The sequence below is a fragment of the Octopus sinensis genome, linkage group LG5 (genome assembly GCF_006345805.1).
Source record: "Octopus sinensis linkage group LG5, ASM634580v1, whole genome shotgun sequence".
NCBI lineage: Eukaryota > Metazoa > Mollusca > Cephalopoda > Octopoda > Octopodidae > Octopus > Octopus sinensis.
Window position 1 is genome coordinate 70,600,790 of NC_043001.1, and position 7,408 is coordinate 70,608,197.

Genomic DNA, 7,408 nt, shown 5'->3' on the forward strand with positions numbered 1-7,408 from the left:
ATTTACTGCATTCGAAATCATTTAATTTCACGCTAGCTCTAGTCAGTAATACATATATTACATTTGAATATAGGTTTGTTTTCTGTAGACTATTTTTTGTCTTTTTTTTTCAGTGAAATATATTTACTATATGTATGTAATATATATGTAAACATTTTGTTTGCCGTTTTAAAAAAAAAGAACATGGACAAAATTGAGATTGTATAGTTCAATCAATATGTGAGCAATAAATAATGATTTAAAATGAATTAATGTGTTCAAATATGCTCAGACATTCGATGAAAATTGTTCAAGGAAAGTAAACTCTGTTCAACATATATATATATATTTTATTTACTCGTACTCTGTATCGGTTTTGTTAGTTGTTAGGAAAAGTATTATCCTCATAGAAATTTAAAAGGTCGCTTACCTCATATATAATTATTCTATTTTAATTTTATCTTGGTTTGTTTGTTATCCGAAATAAATAAGTTCAAAAATGAAAATAAATACTCACGGTGAATATATGTTGCTTTCAGAGTTAAATTGGCTTTGTTGTATGGAGCCTTGTCCTTGCTTAGGACATGTTTTTGCATTCAAAGTTGATAACCACTTAACTATGAGACTGTTTGCTGATATATGACAAAGAATACATAATCATTTATCGAATAGACAAGAAATAATACCTCAATTTGTCATGGCATATAGTGACACTGCCATTTCAACTAAGTGTTATTCTTTAATTACCCACTTACTCGGGTACAGATTTAATCAACCACTTAGTAATTTATTCATCTCTCTGTTACAGAAACATCACGAAGTCAGAAATACACAGATGTGGTTTAATAACAGGGAAAAATATCAGAAATTGTTTCTATTCAAAATAATTAAAATATCAACAACTAATTACTTTTGTATCTTTTTCATCAAATAATTTATTTTTCACAGAAAGTTTTATGGTCACTACTTCCAATTTAGCAACATAAAGAATTTAACTACTGTTTTCTTGCTGGCGGTGTCCCTGTTAAATTTTTCATTGTTATTTTATAAGAAAATCAGGAAATACTTACCTAATTGATTCTAATTTATATTTTGTTGCCTTTTGTTTTAAATGTTAATGTTATTACTGAATATTCAGTGTGAAGGTGTATAGTCTTGTCATTAGAAAGTTGAGCGTACAGTCACGAGAGCATCGGCTCGACGCATGGACTGAATTGTTCATTGAGTCCTGTATTTATCAACTCCATTCACGGTGGTCCAGTTTACTCAGGTGAAAATGAGTGCCAAATGATGCAGCCCTCCTACCCATCTATGTCATATCATGCAAGTTCTACCAAGTATTGTGTAAGCGAGCCGAGTGGATGTCACGCTTTGCTCGCGACTCACATAAGCATATAAAACTATTAGCATGGTGAATGTTACTAGACTATGATAGCCAGCGAGTGATGGCTAAGTTTTGGTTTAGCAATGATGTTGTGAAAAAATGAGTTTTTGGAGGGTTCGGAATTTCACTTTAAACAAGGAGAAATATTTAAGATCAAATCAAATTTCACCTGCGCCTCGGAAATTCTAATCTATGTCATGACATGCTTAGGATGTGGTAACCACTATATTGGACAAACAAGAATATAAATCCATCGAAGAACCACCATCCACAAAGAACAAATCCGCCACCCACAATACTGACAGTTTCAGGTTATTGAACACATAGAAAGGTGTGCCGAATCTTAATCCTAATTTCCAAATCTTCCCCTTCTATCAATGTTCACAGAACACAATGCAACAAAGGTTGAATAAAGAGGCAATTTTCAGCAATAAATATCTTCCCCAACAAAATATGGACACACAACTTAATACAGAACACCACTAACCCTTCAATTAACAACACTTACCCCTATACCCTCCATACACCATTCACATTACAATTCTATATCTCACACAACTGCACTAAATCCAGACCTACTTACTTCCCATACAAATAATCTTTTTACTCAGGAACTATTAGACCTGACATCGTTCACTACCCGGTGTTTATTCAAAGCAATGAATAGCTTATGACGAAACCATGGTATGCTTTGCTTTCTGACTTTTTAATCATCTCATAATAATGACTTTTATTACTACCTCAGTCCATCTAAATGTATATATCTCTCGGTACCTTTCATAAAAAGCCTTTCCTTTTTTATATACAATGTGCATGTTCGTTGATTTTTCTTATTTTCCCCGTATATATATATTCTCACACACATATACTCAAATACAAGCACATACATTTATATATGTATGTATCTAAGTTTACAAAGAAAGTAGCAATATACTTAATCATTTAATGATTTTAAGTCATTGTGTTTGTATTTAACAAGTGAATATATTTCATCTGAAAGGCGATTGGCTGCATTTTTTTTGCCGCGGTTGAATATTAGCCATTTGTAAAGAACAATGTATTGATATTAATATTATCATTAATACCAAGCAAGATTTGAAACCTGAACGTATATGGATGAGGCTTAATACTAAACGGAACATAATATCGTGTCCTCAAACGATATGTTGTAAGTTATATAAGAACCATAAAACATATTTTGCAATTTAATACTTAATGTTTAAAACATCTATGGTATAATATATGTCGTTTTAAGATAAATTGAAATTGATCAGCAACGCTATCGTTTACATATTGTCTGAAATGAGAACTTGCATATAAGATTACTATTTCCCAAACTATTAATCTCGTTTGAAATGAAACATTTGAAATGAAACATTTAATGTCGTTTATGGCCCGTTTAATATCACATCGTTATAAGTTTCGAATACCTGGATGTATTACGCATATCGTACTCAGTGATTTAGTTTAAAAATAATACTGCTTTCATCTTTATGATACTGGGGTATGTACATTCAATGTTATATGTAGATGCTATTTGAATTTATCTTTTAATAATCACAGGCATACATAACTTATGTCTGTACTGGATTTATTGCATGGGTAATCTAACAAATCACTAACGACATCGAATAAAGAAGCTGACAGACATACTTTTCCAATATACCAGTACTAGTTCATGCCAGTAATTATACATTATTAGCAGAGTTACAAAAGAACAATGTTAGTTCGAATTCATAAATGTAATGCTGCATCGAGGTGTAAATACACCTTTTAATTAGCATTGATTAAATACATTGAAACAGGTGTTTAAATGAAAATATCTCAAAGTATAACGTTAATAATTCAAACTTTAATACAATATAAACTAAGATATGGTAGTTTTAACAGTGCTATGTATCAGAGTCAACAGCTGTTAAAATATAAATGACTTGAAATAAGATAAAACAGACCGTTCCATGAAATACATCCTAATGTTTTACTGTTATCTTTGATGATTAATTACCTACTCATATTTTAAAATTTAAAGCTACACTCATTATTTCAAAACTCCTAGGTCGCAATACGTTGTCCAAACATGACTGATTCCATCCCCAACAATTAAATGACCCTGGGATTTCGTCATATGAAGATTTCAGCATAATAGCTAACAATTAACAGGACTAAAAACACGTATCAGCCTTCTCTAAGATACAGCCAACAAACGACCAAAATAACTATCAACAACAACCTGATCGAACGGGTTTTTTCTTTTCGTAGCTTTGTTTTTTCTAGAATGTAGATGCGGCCATAAATAATAGTTTCGATGACAATATGATTGCAGCCCATGCTGCGTAGGGAAACTATAATTAAGGAGACATCAAAAACCTCAAAACTCAAAACTACCAATGAATTGTCCTTAGAAGTAGTCATCAGCACACTTCTTTATGCAAGCGCAACAGAAACATCTCACTCATTATCGATGCCACATCATACGAGAGGGTACCCAAAAGTAACCTGAAACATTCTCTATTGGACAAGTCCGTTCTAGTTCGGACTTCCGCCGCTAGAAGCAACTAGATGCAACCCTCTGGCATCAGTCTGATGAAATGCATCGTCGGATGAGGCCGCATTGCCTCGTGGCGCATTTTCTTTTGCAGTTCTTCTCCCCCTTTCGTCGATTTATGCGATAGATGAAACAAAGGAACGGCGTGCTTCCGTGAAATTCTGTTTTCCGCTAGGGAAGACGGTGGCCAAAAACAGTTGTCATGCTTCAAATAACTGCCATGCGTAAAACACAAGTGCACGAGTGGTTTTCACGCTTTAGGAATGGTCATTTGTCGCTTGAAGACCATTTCTTTCAGGATTACCGTCGAGCTCCTGAACGAATGAAAACATATTGAAAATTCCTGAACTGATCTTGGAAGACCGTCACTGAACAACTAACGAACCTGTTGATGATTCATGTGTCCTAGGACTCCTGCCAACGAATTTTGAGCGAGGAATTGCTAATGAAAAGAGTTGATACATAATTCGTACCTCGTTTGCTCACGGAAGATAAAAAGCAATCACGACTTAATGCGTGTTGGTAACTGAAAGAAAAGTTGGAAGTTGATCCGGAGGTTTTCGAAGGTCATCAATGGTGATGAAAGCTGGTGCTATGGAATAAAGAAAAAAATGACGCAGGCGTTAAAAGAAGACCAATATATATATATTGTAGGACATAACAGAAATGATAAACATTCTTTTCTTTTCTCCTCTAGGCACAAGTCCCGAAATTTGGGTAGGGGGGCCAGTCGATTAGATCGACCCCAGTACGTAACTGGTACTTAATTTATCGACCCCGAAGGATGAAAAACAAAGTCGACCTCAGCAGAATTTGAACTCAGAACGTAAAGACAGACGAAATAGCGCTCAGCATTTCGCCCGGCGTGCTAACGTTCTACCAGCTCACCGCCTTGGAATTGATAAACATTGAAACGTTGATCAACCGTATTGGTCAGTTTAAAAATGAACATCAAACGATAAGTGTAAATGTCATCAGGAGTCGATAAAAAAAACTAAAGCTTAGAATCATCTTGAAAGAAAATCTGGCTTTCTGTAACATCCAATCAAAGGGGGTTCTAACTAACCAAAAGACGAGAAGGCAATGGGGGAATCTCTGCCATCTTCTGATTTCTCTGAAAGGCAGAAATAATAAAGAGTAAATGAAAATGAATGCATATGAGTATGCACATGCGCTTCATATATATGCATGTGTGTCTATGTGTCTGTGTGCATGCGTGTGTATGATGTGTGTATGTATATATGATCATGCATTTTTGTCTCCTTTAGTGTGTGCTTGTGTGTCCGTATTATTTATGTACCAACATAAATACCCCCTCTCTCTCTCTCTCTCTCTCTCTCTCTCTCTCTATTATATATATATATATATAATATATATATATATATATATATATATACATACATACATAATAAGGGTGAAAGATTGAATATTTATTTGATTAATATTAATTAAAACCAGTGGCCTAGTATATTGAAAAATCTGAAGATTCAGAAAAATTATATTAAATACATATAAGAGGGATGACCACTAAGTAGATAACCATTATGCAAGAGGTAGACCCCGGGGTCTACCTCTAGCATAATAGATATCCACTTAGTGGTCATCCCTCTTATATGTGTATGCATATATATATATATATATATATATATATGTATATATATATATATATTTATTTTAGTTTCAGCTCAGAGCTGCGGCCATGCTGATGCACCGCCGTTTTGTGCTACACTGTTATTACTAAGAGCCTCCTCTAATATGTGGCACTTGGTGAAGAATGGAGTTTGATATACCTACCCTCATTTGCACCTCTTGCTGTGAGGTAGGTTCAACTGGGACTCTCGACAGGAAGAGGTCCAGCTTTGATTTAAAAACCACTGTATCTACTTTGTGCAAGTTCCTCATATATATATATATAATATATATATATATATATATATATATATATATATATATATATAGTGGGGGAAATAAATATTCGTGCATGTCAAAATTCTTCATTTAATTAATTTCTAATGAACATAAATGAGATATACCAATACTGTATTTGCATATACATGCATAAACTAAGAATATGCAAAAAAAAAAAAAATAATAGATTATAGTAACTGATGAATTTATTTACAATTATAAATATTTAGGAGTGAAAAAAGTATTCATACAGAATAAATTTATGATTTTCTATGCCACAAAATATTGTTAAAATATTTTTTTTTACTAGAACTTTCTCGTTTGTTCCAATAATCTTATCAGTTGTCATTTTTAAGTGTCAAACACTAGCTTCTTCATTCAACTCTGAGAAAACATAAAGTAGTATCGTAATAATGGCGAAAAGTAAAGATCTCAGAAATTCAATGAAATATTTAATTATTGAACAATGGAAAGCAGGTAAAAGTTACAGGAAGATATCAGAGACCCGTTGTATTACATTTACTACCATATCTTCATTTATTCAAAGATATAAAGAATCGGGAACTGTTGAAAACAGAATAAGATCCGGTGCACCACGCAAGATTTCCCCTAGATTTTTAATAAAAATGAAGCGAAGAATCGGAAAAAACGCAATGATCATCAGAAAGGAGTTGCAAGAAGATTTGTTAGCTTCAGGGACTAGTGTTACACTACGAACAATCAGCAATGAACTTCATAGGAATGAACTGAAGTCACGCTCTACTAGAAAAACTCCGCTGTTTACTAAAAGGCATAGAGATGCCTGTTTAAAATTTATTTATGAACATAAAGATAAATCTGATACATTCTGGGAAAATGTTCTATGGACAAACGAGTCGAAAATTGAATTGTTTGGACGAAATTCGCGTAACCATGTTTGGAGGAAAAACACAATTCCTACCGAAAAGTTTGGATGTAGCAACATCATGGTGTGGGGGTGTTTCTCTCCAATGGTACTGGCAATTTACATGTGATAGATGGTAGAATGAATGCAAAGATGTACCAAAATATTTTGAACAATAATTTATGGAACTCTGTAGAAAAGCTCCAGTTTTGTGAAGGGTGGGTTTTACAACAGGATAACGACCCTAAGCACACGGCGAAGTCTACCAAAAAAAAAGTTTGTCGATCACAATATAAAATTATTAAAATGGCCAAGCCAGTCATCTGACCTGAACCCCATTGAAAATTTGTGGCGTAATTCAAATTCATTTAAGAGCCCCAACATGTATTGCAGATTTGAAGAAAAATTGTCAAGAAGAATGGGAAAAATTCCTAAAGAAACATGCGAGTTATTGATTAAGAACTACAAGAAGAGATTGGTTGAAGTGGTACTGAATAATGGTTATGCTACGAAGTATTAAATCAGAATTATCAGTTATTTATGTTCTGTACGAATACCTTTCTTCACCCCTAAATATTTATAATTGAATATAAATTCCTTAGTTACCATAATTTATTAGTTTCTTTTGCATATTCTTAGTTTATGCATGTGTATGAAAATATAGTATTGGTATATTCCAGTTATGTTCATTAGAAATTAAATAAATAAA